The 23,428-nt window shown below is 43.6% G+C and overlaps 1 protein-coding gene across 1 annotated transcript in view; it reads left to right on the top strand.

The window, feature by feature from the left end:
* The first annotated feature begins 15,844 nt into the window (after positions 1–15,844).
* The window catches only part of LOC144823623 (interleukin-18-like), a 241,013-nt gene continuing 233,429 nt past the window's right edge, over positions 15,845–23,428 (top strand). The window contains exons 1-2 of the mRNA XM_078682299.1: positions 15,845–16,175; positions 16,232–16,406. The gene's annotated coding sequence lies outside the window, so the exon portion shown is untranslated. The remainder of the gene's footprint in view (positions 16,176–16,231; positions 16,407–23,428) is intronic.

The raw sequence follows: 23,428 nt of genomic DNA, 5'->3' as shown, positions 1-23,428 counted from the left end.
CATGGGTTTACTCATGGCTACAGATGGGGACCAGGAGGAAGAGAGTGACCCTCTCCCAGACATGGTATTCCAAAACCCTGATGATGGTTCAGTGGATGGAGTAGCCTTGGCAGGCAGCCTCTCTGACCAGCAGCAATGGGACTGCAGACAAGTGTTGCAGGCTCTTTTATTTATTTATTTACTACATTTGTATGGTGCAACATCTACCCTGAGGGTTTCTCGGCGCCTTGGATTTATGTTAGCTGATCAGAAGAAAACCGTGGACACTATTGGTTAAACAACCATGTTTTGACTCCCTTACGGAATTGGGGATAGCTCGTTTCAAGACGAAGATTGAGTGGAAGTGAATTCCACAGGACCGGCGCCATGTGAGTGAAAGAGCGTCCACCCAGGCATGCCCGTTTGTATCGTGGGACAACAAATTTTGCCTGAGACAGGGATCGAAGGTTCCGGAAAGGGATATATTTCTGTGCCAGCTTACATAGATATGTGGGAGCTTCCTTCTTGTCAATCCGAAACATGTAACAGAGTGCTTTAAATTTTACTCTGTTCGCTATTTTTAACCAGTGCAATTTTTTCAAGTGTTCCGTCATGTTGGTGCGCCCAGGAAGACGGAGGAGCAGCCTGGCTGCAGCATTTTGTATGACCTGAAGTCGATTTAAAATGTCTTTGTTTGCTCCTAAGTAAAGAATATTTCCGTAGTCCAATCTAGAACCTATCAGGGCCTGTACTACTGTTCTCTGTGCCCCTTCCGGGAGTTGCCACAAAATTTTCCTCAACCATTTGAGGATTACAAAACATTTTGAGGCCATTTTGGCCGTTTGTGGTTGTATTGATAGCTTGTCATCAACTATTACCCCTAGGTTGCGAGCAGATGGTACTGCAACCGGCGTCGGACCCATTTCTGCTGGCCAATGGGAGGGTCCCCACAAATCCTTATGATTGCCTGAGAGGAGCAGTTCTGTTTTTTCCCCATTCAATTTTAATTTCTTAGAGTCCAACCAGTCTGTCATTCTCAAAAGGCCAGAGCGAAGAGGAGAGGTAATAGATTTGTCGGTGGCTGTTAGGGAGAACACAAGTTGAGTATCATCCGCATAGGAATAAATTGTGAGGCCCATTTCCTCTGCGATTGAGGCTAGGGGGGTAACGTAAATATTGAACAGCAGTGGGCTCAATATGGAACCCTGTGGTACTCCGTGGGGGGAATCCAGGATATCGGAAGAGTTCTTTTTGGAAAACACCTGGAATGTCCGATGTAAAAGGAATTGACATAGACATATGTTTTCTCTTACACCCAGTCAAACTAACTGGTGCACCCATGAACTGGACACTGGTGACAGTCTGCCTGTGAAGAATAAAATCTACAGGCAACCTGATCATGTCAGGGATTGTATAAAGGCTGAGGTGCAGAAAATGCTTGAACTTGGAGTTATTGAGCCATCAGAGAGCCCCTGGGCCAGCCCAGTAGTCCTTGTGCCAAAACCTCATACTCAAGATGGAAAGAGAGAAATGAGATTTTGTGTGGACTATAGAGGTCTCAATGCTGTCACTAGGACAGATGCTCATCCTATTCCAAGGGCAGATGAGCTCATAGATAAATTGGCTTCTGCCAAATTTCTGAGCACATTTGATCTGACAGCTGGCTATTGGCAAATCAGGTTAGCTGAGGAGTCTAAGGCCAAAACAGCATTCTCTACCCCCAGTGGACATTATCAGTTTGTGGTGATGCCCTTTGGTTTGAAGAATGCACCTGCCACTTTCCAAAGGTTGGTGAATCAAGTCCTTGCTGGGTTGGATGACTTTTGTGCAGCATATCTAGATGATATTGCTGTCTTCAGCTCCACCTGGGAGGATCACCTGATCCACCTGAAGAAAGTTCTGGAGGCCCTGCAAAAGGCAGGCCTGACTATCAAGGCTACCAAGTGCCAGATAGGACAGAGCAAGGTTGTGTACCTGGGCCACCTAGTAGGTGGGGGTCAGGTTCAACCATTGGAGAGCAAGATCCAGGCCATACCGGACTGGGCTCCTCCAACTACCCAGACACAAGTCAGAGCCTTCTTGGGCCTGACTGGGTATTACAGGGAATTTGCAAAGAACTATGGGTCCATTGTGACACCATTAAATGATCTGACATCCAAGAAGATGGCCAAAAAGGTTCAGTGGACAGTTAGCTGTCAAAAGGCATTTGATGACCTGAAGAAGGCCATGTGCTCTGCACCTATCCTGAAGAGTCCTAACTGCTCCAAAGAGTTCATTGTCCAAACAGATGCTTCTGAGTTGGGGGTGGGAGCTGTGCTTTCCCAACTTAATGTAGATGGTCAAGACAAGCCCATTGCTTTCATTAGCAAAAGGCTGACCCCTAGAGAGAAACGTTGGTCATCCATTGAGAGGGAGGCCTTTGCTGTGGTTTGGGCCCTGAAGAAGTTGAGACCATACTTGTTTGGTACTCACTTCCTAATTCAGACAGACCATAAGCCCCTCTTGTGGCTTAATCAGATGAAGGGTGAAAATCCCAAACTACTCAGGTGGTCCATTTCCCTACAGGGGATGGACTTTACAGTGGAGCACAGACCAGGGACTGACCATGGCAATGCAGATGGTCTCTTCAGGTACTTCCACTTAGAACATGAAGACTTATCTGGTCAAGGTTAAGTTTAATGTCCCTGCATTTGGGGGGGTTATGTAGGAGAGTAGGGTCTGCTTTCAGATGGTCACCCCAATTTTTGCTTTTTGCTTCACTGGTTTTCGACATAATGTGGCTGTGGGCCTGCTAATCAGACCCACAGCCTGCTGTTCTCTCTCTAAATTCACAGACATGTACTTTAGGTACATCACCAATTTGGTACTGGACACCTTATCAGCCCCTGTACAGTGTACTATAGGTACCCAGGGCATAGGTGCATCCAACGCCTATCAGGGGCTGCAGCATATCTTTTGCCACCCCTGGCTGGCCATTCAAATTGACACAACTGGCTTATCACTCAGCTGGGGCAAGGTGGTGTACTCACCCCTTGCTTAGATATAGTATACCTATATCTAAACCTATATCTGGACACATATATACCTATAAATCACTCCAATGGCATGCCTTAACAATCCTGGAGGCAAAGTGCTTGGTTTTATGTGTGATGGTGCTCTAGCATGAGCTGAGACTGTCTGCAGCTTTCGGAACCATTTCCTTATAGATGTTCCAGGGTATTGCCATACCATATACTCTTAAGTGCATTATAATCGTCGCTGTTATTGCTAACTTTGGTTTGGCTTTATCAAAACATGTTGTGTAAGGTGTCATACACTTTGGAACACTACCCCCTCGCCAGTTCTGGCGACGGGGTAGCATTCCACCCTTCTAGAGGGAGAAGAAATGTTACTTTACTTAAAACGCGGTTAATCCTAACCAGAGCCTCAGCATCACAAAATGGATGCTGCTGCCCCGACACAAGTCTGGCCTCCTGCTGCTGACTGAAACCTGGCAGGGGAGGCTTGGACAAAGAGTTTCCTGTCACAGGGAGGTGCTACACCACCCCAGACAAGAGATAGTGGATTGGAGCCGGGAGGGCTGAAAGAAACTAGACACTGCTCTGGGCACACAAGGTGTCCCATGCAAAATCCAGTCAAACCGGTTCTGGGGCACTCCAGCCCCAGCTCTGGCGTGAAACTGGACAAAGGGAAAGGGGTGTAACCACCCCCTTCCTGGGTCCCACCCACAGGAGGGTCCTAGCAGGTAATCCAGACCCTTAATTTGGAATAAAGGTAGGAGCTGTGCCAACGCACATCAGATTATCCTGACTGAAACTTTGAAACATAACTCTGGACCCTTCAACATCCCACTCAACGTGGAAGACTGTAGAATCTCCCTTGTGGTCAAGGAGTGACCACCCTGTGCAAACAGGCACCATCCAGAGCCTAACGGTTTGCTTTGTTGCAGTTCCTGCCGGAACTCGAGCAACAGACATGGACAAGACCCAGCTTCCCTGATTTCTAACAGCCTGATCCACAGTTCCAGCGAATCTGAGACCCGTGGAGGCGACGTGAAGCATGGAGCTGGCCATCTTGGAAAAACTACAAAGTGCTGACCGTGCAGCTCCCGAGGCTTCCTTGAAGCTGTGCATTGGGGTTTGAGAAGCCCCAGCCCGAGCAACTTTTGCACTGAAGATCTCCCCTCCACACTCACCGAGTGCTGCGTGGGGCCCTTTTGCATTTTTCTGCTTGATGCGTTGGTCCGGTCACTTGCCTGTTGGCTAGTGGCCCCAGTACCAATGAACCTTCAAATTTACACTGCTAGTCTGGGTTCTCCAGACTGGCCCTCACTCCCCTGAAAAGGAGCAATCTATCTGACCTTGCAGGTCTAAGTAAGAAGCGATCTTCAAATCCTGCGTGGGTTGCCTTTGCCAAGGCCTGATAACTCCGATCTGGAAGCCAAAACCGCCGACAGCGAGAACCTTTGTGGAACTGCTTGTGATCCACTCCTGGACATCCTCGGTTCCCCAGAGTCCACGTGGCCGCGGAGACAAGCTTCTCAACAACCACCTGATTGCGCCCGACATTGCCTGGTTCCATCCTGGTCACTGCTGAGTGACCCAGACTCTGTCCCCTGTGCTTTCAGGTACTCTACATCTTCGATCCACCCTTGGATCCAACCGGACTCTTCTCTCCTGGCTGCCTGCAGCATCTTCATCTCCAGGCTCCATAGATCTCCACGACGAAACCCGATACACTTTGGCAGCTATGCACCCGCTTCCTGTGGGTGAGGTAACGATCTAACACCGGTGCTCCTGTAGTGGTTTACACATCTAGTGTCCTAGTTTAACGTGTGGTAATTCTATTCCAGTCGAAAGACTTCCAAAACAGTAACTTTCTAACTTTTACGCACCATTGACTTTGCATTGGTGCATGCGTGTGCTTTTAGCGCTGCACCCGAATCCCGCGGGCTACTCCTGTCCTAACTACTGTTAGTCCAGTGTACTCCCAGTGATTCCCAAGGCCCTAGGCCTTACCACTGTTCGTAAAGTGATACTTATACCACTTTTTTAATATATGGTTTGAGTGGCCACCGGCCCTATCCATAATTGTGCAACTTGTGTATGTTTAACTGTGCTTTTGTTTAAATCTATGGGCTACCTATGGGCTTGTGCCTCTGCACTCATAAAGAGTACAGAGGATTATTCTAGTAATAAATATATATTTTTATAATATATAACTTGTGTGGTGTTCTTTCATTTTGGTATTACAGGATTGCATATGGTAAAACAGCTGGCTTCACATGCCCTCTTGAGTTTAGCCTAAGACTGCTTAGGTCTATGCTACCCCTAGGATAGCTAGTCTATAAGGTTGACTTACAACCACCACCATAAGGGATTGTTTGGACTGATACAAGGTGCCCCCAGAATTGGAGACATCATACATCAGGCCAACTTCTCACACAGATGTAAAAAGCCATCATTTGGCATTGACTGGTAGCATCGCTATTGAGAAAGAAGGCAAAAAAGAAAGGAAAAAAGGAAGGGAAAAAAGGAAGAATGGTAGACAAAAAAGGAAGGAAAGTGGACAAAAAAATGAAATAAGGACAAAAAAAATGAAGGAAGGGGCAAAAAAGAGAGGATGACAAAAAAGAAGATAGGAAGGAAGAAAAAAGAAGTAAAGGAGGCAAAAAGAAAGAGGAGGGACAGAAAAAACAACACAGCAAGAAAAAAACTGAAAAAAAGAATAAAGGCGTCAAAAAAGAAAGAAGGAAAGAGGGCAAGAAAGAAGAAACAAAAAACAGAAAGAAGATAAAAAAGAATGAAGGATACAAGAGAGGAAAGAAAGGAAATAAGAAAGAAAAAAGAAAAAAGACAAACAAAGAAGGAAGGCAAAAAAGAAAGAAGGAAAGAATAAAACCAAAAAGGCAAAAGGACAGAAAGCAGGAAAAATAAACGAAAGAATAAAAGAAAGAAGGCGAAACAGGAAGAAGGAAGGAAAGAAAAAAGGAAAAAAGGAAATAAGGCAAAAAGAGAGAACAAAGGAAAGAAGGCAAAAAGAAAGAAAGGAAAGAAAAGAATGCAAATAATGTATGAGGGAAGAAGGAAAAAGGGAACAAATAAAGTAAGAATTAAAGAAAGAAGGCAAAAAGAATGAAAGTAAGAAGGAAAAAAAGACAAAAATGAAAAAAAGAAAGAAAACAAAAGGGAAAAACATAAAGAGGTCAACAAATACAGATGTAAGAAAGAAAGAAAAGAATGAAGGCAAAAAAGGATTGAAAGACAGAAGCAAAGAAAGATAGAAGGAAAGAAAGAAAGAAAACAGTAAGAAAAGGGAAATTAGGCAAAAAAGAAAAAAGGAAAGAATGAAAGAAAGCAAAAGAGAAAAAATAAGGAAAAAAGAAAGGAGGAAAGAAGAAGGAAAACAGATTGAAAAGAGGAAAGAGGGAATGTAGGAAAGAAAAAAGGAAAGATGGAAAGAAAAATGAAAGTGGGCAGAAAAGAAATAGAAAGAAAGAAAGATAAGGAAAGAAGGTAAAAAAGAAAGGGAAAAAGAACAGAAAAAGACAAGGCTCAAAAGAAGGAAAGAAAAATGTAAACGAAAAGACAAAGCATGAAGGAAAGATGGAATAAAAGAAGTAAAGAAAGCAAACAAGAAAGAAAGAGAGCAAAATGGAAAGAAAGAAGGAATAAAAGAAGGAAAGAAAAAATGAAAGGAAATAAAAGAAGAAAAAAAATGAAAGAAAGAAATTAGTAAAGAGGGTATGCAGAATATCGAATGCTAAACTCCAAGTTAGACCCGATCAAGCAATCAATCAACCAATCAATCGGTATTTATATAGCACAGCTTATCCCCCCATGAGGTGTCTGAGGAATGATGAGCCTTAGTCGAAGAGCCAGGTCTTGAGTCCCTTCCTGAAGTCAGCAAAGTGAGAGGTTCGGAGGTTGAATGGGAAGTCATTCCAGGACTTGGAGATGAGGTAGGAGAAAGAACTACCTCCACTGCGACTCTGCCGGATGCGGGAGAAGTGTGCAAGGGAGGCGGAGGAGTATGTATAAATTAAACTGTTACATGTATGCTACAAATTATACCCCATAAACTTTGTTATTTTCCTCTGCAAAGTTTATCAAAGAAGCATTGGTAAAATTGAGACCAGGAACACAATATGGCATGGTGTGAAATAGCAGACATCCACTTCAAAAGGAATTTACAACAGCATTGGAAGGAGACAGGAATTGTTATTAAAGGGAACTCCTTTTGCATGGATGTAAAAGGAGTGGAAGATCATAATGCAGTCACTCAAAGTATCATTAACCAAAATCTTGAGTAAGCTGACACATTGCTTCATGCTGTATGCTATAGTAGATGTAAGCAATATGGGAATGACACAACAACAGAGGTGGCTGGCGACATTTCAAAGTGTTGAAGTAAACAAGCAGGCTTTACAGAAACACCTGTGCATGCGCAACGGAAGCAACTGTCCTGGTAATGTGTTTCAGCACAGGCAAAGCTTGTTTCAGACAAAATTCTCAAAATAAATAAAAAGGCTGACGTTTGAGGTAAAGATGACGCATGCCGGTTTTATACAGATTAAGGCTCACAGTTTTCGGCTTTTACTGATTTTGATGTACAAATACAGCCAAAATGAACCTGTGTTGCGGTCTATATTTAGTTTTCATCCTAGAAAAATAGAGGTTATATCTCTTCATTGGAGTCTGCCACCATGCTGCCCATTGTTACCTAGCTATCACCCAGAGGCTTTCAACACAGAATTCAACATGCATACAAGCCGAGTTGTACTGGCTTATGACCGGGGTAGTGCCTGAAGGGTTCTGACAGGTCAGTGTATGGCCCAGTGTTTTGGCTGTTTGCGGCCTGCTTTATGGTCTGCCTGGTCGGTTTTTACTGTTGATTTCACAGGTGCTACCTTAAACATTCCCTTGTTCTTCAAAACTGCCTCCTGGCCCATAGGAATGAATGGGAAATTATTCCTTAATTGCGATTAGCAATTTGCTAATCGCAAATAAGGAATTTTAAAAAATCGCTAAAAAGTAGCGAATTTCTACATACATACCATTTTGAGATTTCTAAATAGCGATTCCTTAAAAATCGCTATTAAGAAATCGCAAAAGGGTATGTTGATACATCTGGCCCATAGTCACTCAAGGAAGAGAGAAAAACAGGAAAGAATGGCACATATACAAGTTGTAAAGTCACTCAAGGAAGAGATACAAACAGAAAAACTCTAAAATCACATAGGAATGGTAGTTAGTACAAAGGTCTACCACATATACTAGTGGTTAGAGTTCTATATATACAAATCGTAAATTCACACAGGATTACATTTTAACAGCAATTATATGCGTGTATGTGACGCATCTGGTGAGAACTGGTATCTTGCACAGATGGCGTCCTTGGTCATACTGAAGATATTATCATATGCCTATAAAACATTCTTCTCCTCCTCCTTCTCCTCATCCTCCTCATCCACAAGGGCGGAGATCTCCATATGGTAAAGTATAGGAAACTGTTCCTTATACTTTACCAGACAGAGATATCCACCACAAATGCGGTCTCACTGTGGTAATGTATAGGAACAGGGACAACTTTTTCTTAACTCGGAAACAAATAGGAATAACTTTGTTATGTTAAACATTAATGTAATTAGAATGTGTGTCTGTTATTTTATATTTAGAAGAAAATAAGAAATGTTACAATTTTAACTCTGGTTTAAATGAATATTTACTTTATTTACTTGATTTAAATATATGAAATTAAATAGAAATTATTTTGCTGTAGTTTGAATTAAAAGTAAATTCCAACCTTAATTAAACAATATGTTTTAATTAGGCATTAATAAATATTGAAAGTGATTTATGAAAATGTTTTAACATAATTGTAATATATTTTATTAAAATTTAAGATGATTTAATTTTGAAATGTAAAATCGCTCGTAAAAAAATGTATATTTAAAAAATGCATTTGTTTTATTTTAATCTATTATTTTAAATCAAATCAAATGTAAGAATTACAAGGCATTTATTCATGCCAGTTCCAAGATACATGTTTCTTAGGTGCTGAAACCATGCTAGTTTCATATAACTCCACACAAAGATAACATGAATAGTATCTTGCTTTGGCATTGGACAGTATGGACAACTTGGATTTTATGGCTATGCCACTTTTCCAAAATCAGCGACTGAGCAGGAATAGTCTGCTTTGGCTTAGCAGTTCGGTCTGGACTGTTCCCATGAGGCACAGGGTCAAGACTAATTTGCACATGGCTGGGTCCAAACTGGGGTGGCGTAGTGGGCAAAAGAACAATGGATTTAACCCAGATCTCTTGACTGGGGGAGAATGTTTGAATCATTCCGCATTCCGTCCATCATTTGTTGCAGCTTAACTTTTTGCCCTAAGTGGGATGGGTATGCCCAGACGTGGGTCTCTTGCTTACTGTGCCACTGGATTCAAGCTAGCCTGGCTGATGAAGGGTGACATACCTCGAAACCGGTTCCAGGATGCTTGTTTCTGGTCCAGAGAGAACCTGGCTTGGCAGTTCGGTCTGGACTGTTCCCATGAGGCACAGGGTCAAGACTTATTTGCGCATGGTTGGGTTCAAACTGGGGTGGCGTAGTGGGCAAAAGATACAATGGATTTAACCCAGATCTCTTGACTGGGGGAGAATGTTTAAATCATTCAGCATTTCGTCCATCATTTGTTGCAGTTGTAGTCTGCTTTGCTGACATACTTAAGGTACGCCCGTCAGTAAGTAAGGCAGATAGGCCTTTAGTTTGGTTTCAGTTCTCTGTCAAACTCTAAATCAGCCCTAAGTCTTTGCCATTTCAGCCCAGAACCACTGCAGGCCTACAAACAACAGAATCCAGTGATTGCTCTCCTCAGTCTTTCTCATCTTCTTGGTGTCCACAAATAAGAAGGATGTGCTGCACATAGCTGCTCTTTATGGGAAATCATTCTTTCTCCCTGGTTGGCAAACTCCTTCCCTCTCACAGCAGGTAAACAGGCAGGCTTCTATGCACTACATGACAGGCATACAGCCCTTCCATCTAGAGGTCTGATTCAGTTGATGTCCCCTGACTCCTGAGAAGCTGGCTGTCAGGCAGGCACCAGCTCCGGTTGCATAGAATTCCGCATAAGAAATGTGAAGGAAAATGGGAGTCGGAGGACAACTCTAGTAATATCCATGTCAGGCAGACACCAGCTCCGGTTGCATAGAATTCCGCATAAGAAATGTGAAGGAAAATGGGAGCCGGTTGCCTAGATTTCCGCATAAGAAATGTGAAGGAAAATGGGAGTAGGAGGACAACTCTAGGAATATTCCTGTCAGGCAGGCGCCAGCTCCGGTTGCATAGAATTCTGCATAAGAAATGTGAAGGAAAATGGGAGTCGGAGGACAACTCTAGTAATATCCTTTTGACTGGGATAGATACATATCACACCCTTCTCGAATAAAATCTCCCCAATACTGTCACAAACCAAACTGATGTTAATAAACAGGACATATTGGACTCCAGAAAGGATTTTTAAACTTAATCTCAGTGAAAGCCCCACTTGCTGGAACTGCAACTCTAACGTTGGTAACCTGGCCCATATGCTCTTCGAGTGCCCACACTACAAACATACTGGGATAGGATCTATGAATGCATAGGCAAAACTTTCAAAATAACCCCTGCCAGAGAATTTTCCTATGTTCTACTAGGCGCTATGGTTTCTAGGATCACAGACGTTAATGACCGTCACTTGTTAGATCTTATGCTCACTTTAGCTTGTAAAATTGTTTTAAATAAGTGGAAAAACTCCAAAGAAGTTTCATTTAAGATGTGGCAAGAATGGTTATCCTTCCTAAGAGGCGCAGATAATGTTGCACTTCAAGCCTCCCCCTGGTGTAAATCACATAGGAAAATGTGGAAATCCCTTGATGCCTTCTCATTCTCATATGACCCCACCGTGAAAACAGGCTAATTTCTACATAATGTAATTTCTAATGTACATTTTTAAAGTATGCATTAATTGCAATGATGTCCCTGAACTGCATGTTGCTCCTGTACTTTACTGTACTTACTACTGTACTTACTCACTTGCTTAATATATCTACAATGAAGAGCTCTTGTATTACCACTCAATACCATTTACGTTATACCTATGCTTGGCTAACCACCAGTACATAACTTCGTCGTCATTGCGCTCACCATGGCAAGGCACTTGAGAAACATATTTATTTATTAATATTATTTACTTTGTATTCTTAGTTTATTATTATTAATATTTACTTTGTATTCTTTGTATGATTTATAAAATTTAATAAAAAATGATTTGGAATAAAAAAATTAAAAAATAAAAAGAATTCCGCTGAGTGCTCTGCGGAGTACTCTCTATCTTGACCATGGAGACATGAAACTGGAATGATAAGTGGAGTAGCGTGGTCCCACTTCTATGTAGCAACATAAACCAGGATATCAGTATCCACTGTATGCATCTTCAGAACAGGTTAGGGGGTTTCCCTTTCCAAGGATACTTTCCAGGCTGCTCTCCAGAAACAGCGTTTGTGTAGGGGGGTGCTTCTCTTAGAAGGGTAATCTCCAGCCTGGAGCACACAAAACAGAGGCACAAAGAGGTGTCAGGTTTCTTCACCTGGCTGTCATCAACCAACTGAAAGTGTAATCAGGGAAAGACAAAAAGTTGTGCATCACCCTAAGATTTCCTTCACCTTGCACAACAAGACAGTCCCAGCCTAACCCCTGCCATATACTCTATGAAAATGTTTAGTATGACTAAGTAGCAGCTCCTTGTCAAGCAAAATGCTTAATCAAATTTGAAAAAAAGAACATATGATGGACAGAATGCTGAACAAATTAAACATTCACCCCCAGATACAGATCTGGGTGAAATCCATTGTATTTTTTCTGGACATGCCATTCCAGTTTGGTGCCAGTCATATGCAAATCAGTCTTGACCCTGGGCCTCATGGGAACAGTCCAGCCTGAACTGCTAGGCCAGGTCATCCCTGGCCCAGAAACAAGCTTCCTGCGACTGGATTTGGGGTATCACCCCAATCAGCTAGGCTAGCTTGAATCCGGTGGCATAGTGAGCATGTTACGCACATCTGGCATACCCTTCCCACTTAAGGCAGCATACGCAAAAAGAACAGATGATGAATGGAATCAAATTTGTAAAGCAGCCCTGACCCCAAGTTAAGGGTGTGCAAAAATCTTGTAATTTGCTTTCTTACAATTATGTTAAATTTCAGGAATGGTATGTCTAATTGCACAAAATGCAAATCTTGCATTTTTGCTCTATATTTTAGCATGAAATGCATCGGCACATCCATATTGGATGTGAAGATGCACTTTGTGCTAAAACATTCCACAAAAAACAAAAGTGCTGGGAACAACAGTCCTTATCCTCCTGGTTGTTGTGTTGCTGTGTGTCCATGCTCCTGCAGCATAACTGCGCAACATGGGGGAATTTTGGGGAATAAATGTAAAGTGAAATTCCAAAAATTCCGCAAGCATAATGTACATTTTACCGGAGCCTACTCCACACCCCTCATTTCATTGGCTAGGTTTCCTCCCTCGAAATTCAGGAATGTTAGCAATATACTTCCATTGTATGGGAAAAAACTTTACCTCCTTCCTGGACAAATGCCAGTCTGGGGGAATCTAAGATGGAACCCACAGCTCCGGCTAGACACACAAACATGTACAAAAACACATTCGGATGATAGTGCTAGGAGTTGGGTAAGAACATCAAAGTAAAACTTTACATGAGTGATCCATTATGCCTCTTCTCCAGTGACAGGCATAAAAACGTCTGGTCACAACTGTAGACTTGCAAAACACGTTACACTACAATCACCGGTCGAAGTACTAAACCCACGAAAGGGACAGTGGTTCACTGCCTACCAATGAGGGGAGATTGATTTCCCGCTCCAGGTCACAGGACAAGTCCACAACCTTACTCATGGCAAGGGACATGCCTAGGTGTCTGTTAACAAGCTGGATTGGGGTGACGCTAGGGTGAAAAATCAGAAGCCAGGACACCGCCAAACTTTCAGCTATCACTGCCAGTCAGAAGCGCATGCTCTCAGGCCATTGGGGATATAGGAAACAATCTCTGACCATGGCTGCTCTGGACATATTATGGCCAGGGCATTCCCTCTCATTATGGATCCATTAGGAGAAATCTTCAACCTGGAGAGTGAGAAGGTGTGGGGACCTAATAATCTACCACCTAAACAAATGAAGAGCCCACCCCAACAAGGTGGGTATCCAAGCCAGAGTCAAGTAGGACGAGGTTTAGGAGTCCAATTGGGGACTAGAGTTGTCCTTAGGTGCCATTCACTGAGATCCCCAAGCTGTGGTGGTGACATTCACAAGTATGAATGGGGTTAAGACCATTGGGCCTGCAGTCAAGACATGAGCCCCATCGCAGTCAACTTTCCCCCACTGCAGCTGGGACAATATGGCTGTTGGGGTGGCAATGCCTTCTTTGTTGGCCACTCATACTAAGCTATCTCCACGCAGTGGCACATATCCAGAGGTAGGTTTCATGCTTACAAGAAACTCGGCTAGGATGGGACAGCAGGCAGATCACTAAAGCCCTGGGCAGGCCACTAGGTCCCCTGTCCCACTCTCAGTGGTCTTTTGGAGTTGTTCAGTCCTTTCTGCACAGTTCCTTCTCTTCTTCAGACTGTTGAACACTTTTCTAGGTGACTCCTTGCTGTAGATATACCTTCAGTACCCTTCTCTCTTCAGTGATAACGCCTACAAATTAAGCGGCCTACTAAGCTTTCATAGCAGGATTGCTGCGGACTTTCAGGTCAGTTCCTGATTTGGGGAGGTGAGGGGGCTGCTGCTAGCAGTCATAAACTCTACTCCTGGAACACAGAAATCTCCAGTCCACTGCTGTGGACTGCCTGGTACCAGTCAGTGAGAAATCTATGGAACACTGATCGGGGGCGGCATTCTCTTTCTATACTGGGCTAGCAGACTAAAATGTAGATCTCAAATGTTGTGACTTACAGCTAACAGCCTCTTGCCATTATTCTGCAGATTTGGCAGGCTGGAGGATGGGCCTGGTTCCTCCCTGACAGGCACCTGTGAGACAATAACACTAAAGGAGATGGGCATCCTTCACCCAGCTAATACACCTAGACAGTCTGCGCATATCTCTGGAGAGGAATGAAGCAGAAAGGGGACAAACACCGTCCTTACATTTCAAAGGGGCTTCGGCCTCCCTCCTTTCCGTCTCTGGAGCCTGGTTCACTTTGAAGGGCTCCTATGAATGTTCTTGTGGCTAACTACAATCTACATCCCTGTTTGGCAGGCTCTTTCCACCCTCCATTTTGTAAATCACTCATACACAGGAGATCAAAAATGAATGCCTGTGTCCTTGCAGTCACAAAAACCCTACACTCTCCTTACTCACTTTGCCACACAATCACAGGTTAAACATATATTTATCTATGTGCTTCACATAAAAGGGGAGGAGGCTTTGAGTGAAAGGGACTCACAGAACTCTGGTTAACAGAGTAAGTGAGTAGACCCCTCTCCTAAAGCAGATAACAGAAAAACGACATTTTCCGACATCCTGCCTGGAGCGCTAGAATTTCTCAACCTGGTGGGGCAGCAGAGGTCCACTCTCATCCATGCATGATTCTCGTTTAAGGTGGAGATAAATATTTACCAGGAAGGTAAAGAAAATGTCATGGCAACTAAGGGCAGAATGAACACATCAGAAAAATCATGATGAAGGTAGTCCTGTCCCACGCCTACTAAAGATTTTTACTTTCCATGTAACATGTTTTACTAGATTGGTCCAGTTGAATTTTATAAAGTTGGGGGCATATTAGCAACAAGTAACGATATTCATCGCTAAATAGGCTTAGCGACGATTTTTTTATCGTTGAGCATCGCCGGAATGTATCGCTGAGATAACGTGCTATTAGCAACGTTTATCTCCAAAGTGATAAATTTTCCGACGATATCGGCGAAATGCTTGAATATCGCTGAGACTACAGCGATATTCACGCATTAGCGACAAAATGCTCTTAGCCATGTTATCCACCTCCCATTGGATAACATGGCTAAGAACTGGTCTGGGCAGGTGTTAGTATTTGGAGATATTCGTGCTTAGCGCGAATATTTCCATTGCTACGCCTGCCTTGCTAATAAGCTATAGCGATGTTAGCGACTGTTTTCAGTCGCTAACAGTTTGTGTACACCCACTTTCAGGTCATTAGCGATAAATATCGCTAAAATGTAAAGCGGGCCCCAAACCACTCGCTATTACCTAAAAGCTGTCGCTAACTGCTGTTAGCGACAGCTTGCTAATAGGGCGATATAATTATCGCCGCAAGCGCCGAAAATTCCCTATCGCCACCCTTGATAATATGCACCTTGGTTCCATTTTGTTTCAATTTAATGAAATTCTTACAAACCCATTAAAAACACCTGCCAATGCATCCCGTTGAATTTAGTTGGTTGCACTTGCAGTCTAAATGTTTCGTATCCGGTGTCAATCTGGTCTAACCCTGGGTTTGATGGCACCTTGACTGTCCAGGTGATAATGCTAGCAGTGACAATGTCGCCGCAACCCTAAGAATTGAAAGAAGTCAATGCTACTTGTGGGTGGCAGATCAAATGTTATATTCTCCTAAACCTATGAAGATCCCTCTTGATTAAATCCTTCAAGAATTCCGTTCAGCTCGGAGACAATCTTTGTCGTTTGCTTGTTTCTCACGCAGACAGTCGCTAGCTTGCCTCCTTGCATAGACATGACTCATTCGCTTTCCCCCGTCCAGCCTTCCGGTTGCACAACCTGTTGCTTCCTGTCAGTGAAGGGCTGTGTAGAATGTGAGGCGCCCACAAAAGACGGACTTTTTTCCCACGGGTTGGACACTTGTTTAGCAAAGAATATAGAGACCGCGCTCTTTAGTTCATCATTAGATCAGCCGCATTCAGCTGTGTTGAAATCTGCAATCTTATTAGGAAGCTTGCCTTGCAGTCTTTCTACAAGCAGCTTTGCCCATCTATGAATGTGATATTGGCAGCAGGGAGCAGACACAGGCGTACTGAAACGAGGCAGCAGAAACAGGCGTACTGGAAGCAGGCAGCAAAAAAACAGGCGTGCTGGAAGGAGGCAATAGAAACAGACGTACTGGAAGCAGGCAGCACAAACAGGCGTGCTGGAAGCAGGCAATAGAAACAGACGTACTGGAAGCAGGCAGCACAAACAGGCGTGCTGGTAGCAGGCAGAAGAATCAGGCGTACTAAAATAAAGCAGCAGAAACAGGCGTACTGGAAGAAGGAAGCAGAAACAGGTGTGCTTGAAGCAGGCAACAGAAACAAGTGTGCTTGAAGCAGTCAACAGAAACAGGCGTGCGCCGCTCACCCTATACATTGTCTTTCATCCACGCAGACGATATTGTAAGTAGAACCACATTCAATCGTGTTACTATTTATGAAGCTCTGACCAGGAGGGTGAATACATTGCATTGCATTGTCCGACTGTTACTTTCCTGTGTTCATTGGTTGCAGGTTTTCCCTAATACAACTTTCTCGATTCAGAAGACATGCTGGGGTAAATTGGTAAATATTTGAATCGGCCCCCTGCATGGTGCATACCTGCCAACTTTCCAATGAATGCCACAGAGTGGTTGCGGGGCCTTGGAGTGCGCGGGGCCGCGTGCCGAGAGCAACCTATGAGGCACTCTGCCTCTTACCAAGACCCCCCACGCCCCTCCCCCCAAAAATAAAAACAAATTGTCATTGAGGTCTTCTGTCCCCGATGTCCTGGGGTGTGTTCACACCACTAAATGGACACTGGCTGGTTACTGCCTCCAAAAACGGTGAAACTCGCACTGTATAGAGTGGTTTTCAATTCGTTTTCCTGCCACCGTGTAATTTCGGCTCCTCTCGGGGTGACCTTGTGAAGGAGGCACAAGCGTGTGACACCCAGTGGCACCGTGTGAGTTGTCAGGTCTGACGGTGCAACTAAACATAACGCAAAATGTAGCTCCTTTTTTCTACAGATTATAAACTCCCACACACAGTGCAGGAGTACGCTGTGCCACACGAGTGCCCACTCAAACATTAATACATCTACCCCATTTGGCGCATGTTGTCGCCTGTGGAGATTGGAGACCTAATCTCAACTTTACCACTTGACAGACTGCGTGAATTTGGGAATAGCTCCTTTTTCTTATTTCCATTGTATAGTATTAGGAGCCTTAAACTATAGAAATCTACAGAAAATAGATATTTATTAGGGTGGATGAGCCACTGAAGGCTCGAGCTATATACCTGCCTAGGGTCAACTCGAGATTAATCCGAGCTGAACTTTCATGTGGCTCCTGCCTGCCACCCATGCTCGAACCTCAGACACCAAGATTTAAAGATAAAGCATGAACCTTTGATGGTAAACAGGAGAGAGAAAGAGGTACCATGTAGTGGCTCAACTGCCCAATGTAAAACCAGAACACTGGGGGTCAATCTGGCTTTTCCACCTGACAAAATGGTTTGATCTAGGCAATTATTGTATTTCAAGTTTGTTTCCTTTTTCTTCATTATCACATGTGGTAACAGCTTGCAAATATGTGAGTTCAATACGTGTGCTGCACAACAACCTTTCTCGTGTTTGATTTAATGGACTTGGCTCTTAGTTCACTAATGGCATTGTCATCAGGCCTGGGGAGCCATGTATGTTTCTAGATTTTTTTTTTAAACTAACAATTTTAGTAAATGGCTCTCAAAATAGTGATATAATCGGATTTAGTAAGGTAAAAACACTTCTGCATGTGAAAGAAATACGTTTTAATGAATTTTAAGAGACTTTATCATGTGTTTATAGGATGTTTGCATGACTTGCATGTGGAACATGCTAATGGCTCGGCTCAAGCAGGGGCTCTTAGAGCCAAGCCAGACCCTTGGGTCGGTTCGGGCTCTGCTCTTCCCGCCTAATGTGTTTGCTCACCCACCTATACATTTATATTCTCACACATTTAACTAATATTGATCATCAAAAATGGGTCCTGCAAAATCTTTTGAAGGGAACTCAAATGCATAGCTGAATGAAAACTGACACTGTGGACCAAATATGCATACACTGCTTTTCTTAGATGTACTAGGCAGCTCGCCAAACAAGCACATTTGGGAAAGCGCATTCACAAAAAGTGTAGGTCTAGCGGGGTGGTAGAAGTTCAGTCAATGGTTGAGGTAGGCAGGTCCTAGGTTGTAGAGAGCTTTGTAGTTGTGTGTGAGCATCTTGAACTGTCATTTTTTCTGGATGAGGAGCCAGTGGAGGTCTCTGAGGTGGGGGGGGGGGCAATGTAGGTTCATTTGGGGAGGTCCAGGATGAGTCTGGCAGAAGCGTTCTGTATGGTCAGGAGTTTTCTGAAGAGTTGGATCGGGATGACAGCGTAGAGGGCGTTGCCGTAGTTGAGGCGGCTGGTGATGAGGGCCTGAGTGACAGTCTTTCTGGTGTTGTTGGGATCTATCTTAAGATTCTGCTGAGCAGGTGAACTGTGTGGAGGAGGAGGAGACTGTGTTAACTTGTCATTTCATGGCCAGTTGGCTGTTGAGAATGATGCTGAGGTTATGTGCGTGGTCGGTTGGTGTGGGTGTGAGTCCGAGTACTGCAGGCCACCAGCTGTGGTCCCACCCGGAGGTGTTCTTCCCAACTATCAGTACTTCAGTGTTGTCGGAGTTGAGTTGGATGTAATTGTCTTTCATCCATTTGGCTACATTGAGCATGGCGCTACAGATGTTAGTTTTGGCGTTGGCGGGGTCCTCTATGCACACCTGATTTATTAAGGAATCTAGCACTAAGTATGACTTCTGCACATGTATGTTATTCCTGCCTAGATCAGTGTAGGAACAACGGAATGTACAAAGCATTAGAGCAATTTAGCCACAATCAGCGCATTCAGTCCAAAATCAGTTTCATGTGGAATATGGAGAAAAAAAAACGAAATCCAGTGGGGTAAAAGAACCAAAGTTTACATTAAAGTCATGGTTAGATTTGCTTATAGCATCACTGTGCTATTGTTCATAGCTTATCCCACTAGCATATGGCCTTTAGCCATGTAAAGCAGGGCTTTGCTGTACTGCATGACTTGTGGCAAGCCTCTGGACCCAACCTGCACTGGGGATTGTCCAGCCAGACCGTGTTTCCAACCCACTCTGATTGCCAGCCCCACCGTGCACAGCCTTTGGATGTGCACAGCAGGAGTGGACTGCAGTTCTGGCATCTGGGTGGACAACGCCAAATGTGCAATGCCGTTGTCTGTGTGCAGCAGGATTGGGAGTAGGGCCTGGCCTTTGGTCAGGCTCTGCATCCCACCCTCTGTTGGCAGGATGTCGATCCCTGCTGCACAAGGCATTCGGTTGTGCTTTGTAGGTGTGGCCTGCAGGACAAGGCCTAAGGCCAGGCTCTTTGCTCCACAATCGCTGGCCAGTGGCACACTCTCACTGTGCACAGGCCTAGTTGGGCGCACAGACCTTGAGGGCACAGGGCTTAGCATCTGGCCATATTCTGCGCCCAGCCCAGTGCCGGCATCTTAGGCCCCTTTGCAAGTGCCCTCCGGCCTTGTGCTATGGGGCTTGACTGCAGGCCCTGCAGCCAGCCCACTGCATGCAGCCACACCTTAGTGCACATGGCCTTTGGCCTTGTGCAGTGGTGTTTGTCCACAGAACCTATCCTGTGATCAGGTCCTGTGCTAAATGCAACACAAGCAGGCACACCCTGCTAAGTATGGCCGTGTGCCATCCACCACGTGGTTCCCTTAGGGATGGCTTGTAGACAACCAACTCTTTTGTGTGTTTTTGTAGTCTTTATTTTGTTAATACAATTCTTATTAATGTAACCCCCGAGTTGATAAAGGTACTTATAATAATTTCTTCAACTAGTGACCCATTGCCCTGGAGATTATTTTACATTGTTGTTCATCTTCCCACAATAAATAATATTTTTGAATTTATGACAGTATGTTGGGAAGATTTGCAATGTGCGATTTTCTTCCTTTTGTGCTGCTTGGAGGGCTTTCGGTGACAGGGTTTCCTCCTCTCCTCTCCTTCCTCCTGTTGCTCCACTAAGCAGTAGTAATTCAGGTACATAGTTGTGAGATGTTTTAGTATGACACTGGTGTCAAATGAGTACATTCCTGATGTCGCAGGATTTGGTCAAGTAAAGTGCACATGACCTTTCAGCATTCTCTTTCTTCTATCCTGCGGGATGTGTAAACATGTCCAGACCAGAGTTTTTTCTCCCAAGTGAGGAGTAGCTGCAGCAGTCCTTGATGCTGTTGCCACTTCCACAACATGTGCATTTTGCCTTCTTTGTGCCTGCAACTTCCTGGGTTTGAACAGTTGGTTGGGATGTCAGACTGCTCAAAGCAGAAGCTTCCTCCAGCAAGGTAGAAAATAAAAACGATGCCCTTCAAAGTGTTTTTCTACAGGTGGGGGACTTGGTTTTTTAGATAGTGTGAAGTGTTTAATCAACAAGGTGCCCCCATTCATTTTATGGGCATTTTCAGATTCACAAATCGTTTGCTGCTCCAATAGAAACAATGCTAAGACGCCACAACACTTTCTGGTACTGCATACCCAAAAATAGGAGATGCAAATTCCCTAACTTTTTACAAAGTTCAGTTTGATAAGAAAATAAAATGTTACTTATTGTTTGAGGGTAAGAGTTTCCCTTGAAACTCAGACCTGTAGGTTACATTCCAAAATGCCCACTTTTTTGGATTTAAGTGGTTTGGACTCACATCAACAGGAACCCACAATGTGGTTCTAAGGTATGCTTCATCCACCGTTGTCTATTTGCTAAGACCATTGGAAGATTTGCAAATCCTTATAGACCACTGCAAGGATTTGATTGGTCCCTGCGATTATATTATCACCCCTTCAAGTGATTCTTGACCTTTTTGTACATATCATTATACTTCTTGAAATAGGGTAGATTTGCAATAAACAAGACAGACTAGTTTTTTTTATTTACTCTACATTCCTTTTTAGGAGATCAACATTTTTTCCCCTTACACAATGTCCTCAGGACAGGAATACAATAAAAGAAATCCAAAGGTACATGAAGAGGATAACAACTTGGAGATATCTACACCGAGGAATCATATTCACCAACAGAGCCCATTATGTGAATTTTTTTTACAATCCCAGGTATGAATAAACAACTGACCTCCAACAATGTGAGGTGCACGTTCTGCAATAACATTCTGAGCAGGGGTAGCTGAGGCAAATATATTTTTTGCACATCATCGATGCACAAGCAACTTAGGGCCTCATTACGATGACGGACGGATTTCAGTCGTCTCCTATCTGGTACCGCCCGCCTACCATGAGGCAGTCCCACAATAGGAATTAGGATGCGACCGCCACCGTGGCGGTCGCATCACCCGCCTTTAACATTGCAGCGGGTGCTGCTGGCTGCAGCACCCGCTACAATGTTAAAAATGGATATTGTACACATCCCAGTACTTTGTGACAGGCACCATGTGGTGCCTGTCACTTGGTACAGGGATATGAAAACCCAAAGGAAAGGTCAAGAGGGCAGAGGGGGCCCGCTACAGGCCCCAATGTTCATCCCCGCAAGCCTTTTCATGGCAGTTGAACCACAATGTAAAGGCTGTTGTGTATTGACATCCTAATCAGACTGTCAGGGCCTAACAGGCACTGTCACCATTCTGGGCTATGCAGGCGGTCCAACTGGCAGTCGGATTCAATCTGACTGTCGGAACCGTGGCGGTCAGATTTTCCGACCACCACCGATCTGACGCCATTGTAATGTGGCAGTCTGATCAGCCCTTACGATTGGCGGGGGGCCAGCACTGACTGGCTGAGGGTGGCGGTCCTCCCGCTATTGTAATGAGCCCCTTAATCCTTGGCATGAACAGCAGTTTGATGCTGGAAAGAAAGTGAGGGACACTGAAGACACATTGAATTCTTCCTCAGACATCATCCCTTCTGGTGAACATACTCCAGAAGATGTTCCAGAATGAATCCCTGCTTTCAATGAAATATAAAGTAACCCCTCAAACCAAGGGGTCAGGATTATCAAGTTCAAGCAGCAAATGCTCCCCTCAGTGTATCTTAAATACTACATTCCCCTATATTCCACATGCATTCAATCTCACAGACCTCACATACATAACCCCTAACTGAAAATGTATTAAATATGAATACAAAGGTAATGAAAAAATATATGACTTTAATCCAATAAAAATCATAATTTAATGTTTTGTTTAAATTGTTTCCCATACAGACATGTAAACCATGTTTTATACATCACCGACAAAAAGGAAAGATTAAATTAAGACAAATCAATGTCTTCAGCATGTACACCTCAACTCTTTATGTCACTGAATATTAATTCGTTTTGATGTATTAACTTATAAGAATGTCCAATGATAGTAGATCATCTCTCAAATTGTCGACACGTTTTAATGGAATAAAATTATAAAATACACCTTCTTCAGAGCTTACTCTTAAGAGTAAAAAAGATGTTCGAGAGGTGGGAGGATTCATTTTACATTGATAACTGTAAGTTAGGGGTATGGCACTGGTTTATTTAAAATAGATCCTTTCAGTCTAGGTAGTTGGTAGGAAGTATGGAAGTGAGTATTACATAGTAGAAATGGCCAATCAGAGAAAGATATTTTATTAAGACTGTTTTTAATGAATGTATGGGTATATTGAATTTCTGATTTAGAAATATTTGAGGGGTTAAAATGAAAAAATGTTCTAATATGTGGGTTATGACAGAATAAGTGTTATTGTTATTTATGTGTCAATAGGGAAGTCTGTTTATGTTTTGAAAAATGTTATGTATTTTTTTGTTTCCTGTTTGTTTTTTAGATGTCATGAAAGATTATTGTTTTAAAGCAATGTAAGATATATATATATATATATATATATATATATATATATATATATATATATATATATATATATATATATATATATATATGAAAGCTCCAAAGTTGCCCAGCTGGCAGGGGGCACTCATGGAATCAGCAATGCCCTGTTGACTGTGAGACTCAAGGATTGCAGCCTGACGCGTTTCAATAAAATCTTCCTCAGAGGCCGTTTTCATGTGTAAAATGGCATGAAGCGCCACACCTTTAATTTCGACTGCTACCTCCTGATAGGTTGCCGCTCACAGGGCGGTTACTGCAGTGTCCCACAGCATTGTGGTATTAGTAGTGCGGCGCTGATAGTACCTCGATAGGTGCCATTCGACTCATGTCCACTGATTCATGCCCTGGATGGGCTCCCAGAGTATCAGAGTCTATAATTCGGCGCTGATCCCATCGTTTGCGAGCTGCGCAGGATGACAGCTCGCCGACCCGCTTCACTTCTCACGGCGGTGCCTCCCTCGCGGCAGGGCCTGCCGCGTTAATATGAAAGCTCCAAAGTTGCCCAGCTGGCAGGGG

The sequence above is a fragment of the Lissotriton helveticus genome, chromosome 3_1, assembly GCF_964261635.1.
Source record: "Lissotriton helveticus chromosome 3_1, aLisHel1.1, whole genome shotgun sequence".
NCBI lineage: Eukaryota > Metazoa > Chordata > Amphibia > Caudata > Salamandridae > Lissotriton > Lissotriton helveticus.
Note: the sequence above shows the minus strand (reverse complement) of the source record. Positions and strands in the feature narration are given on the sequence as shown.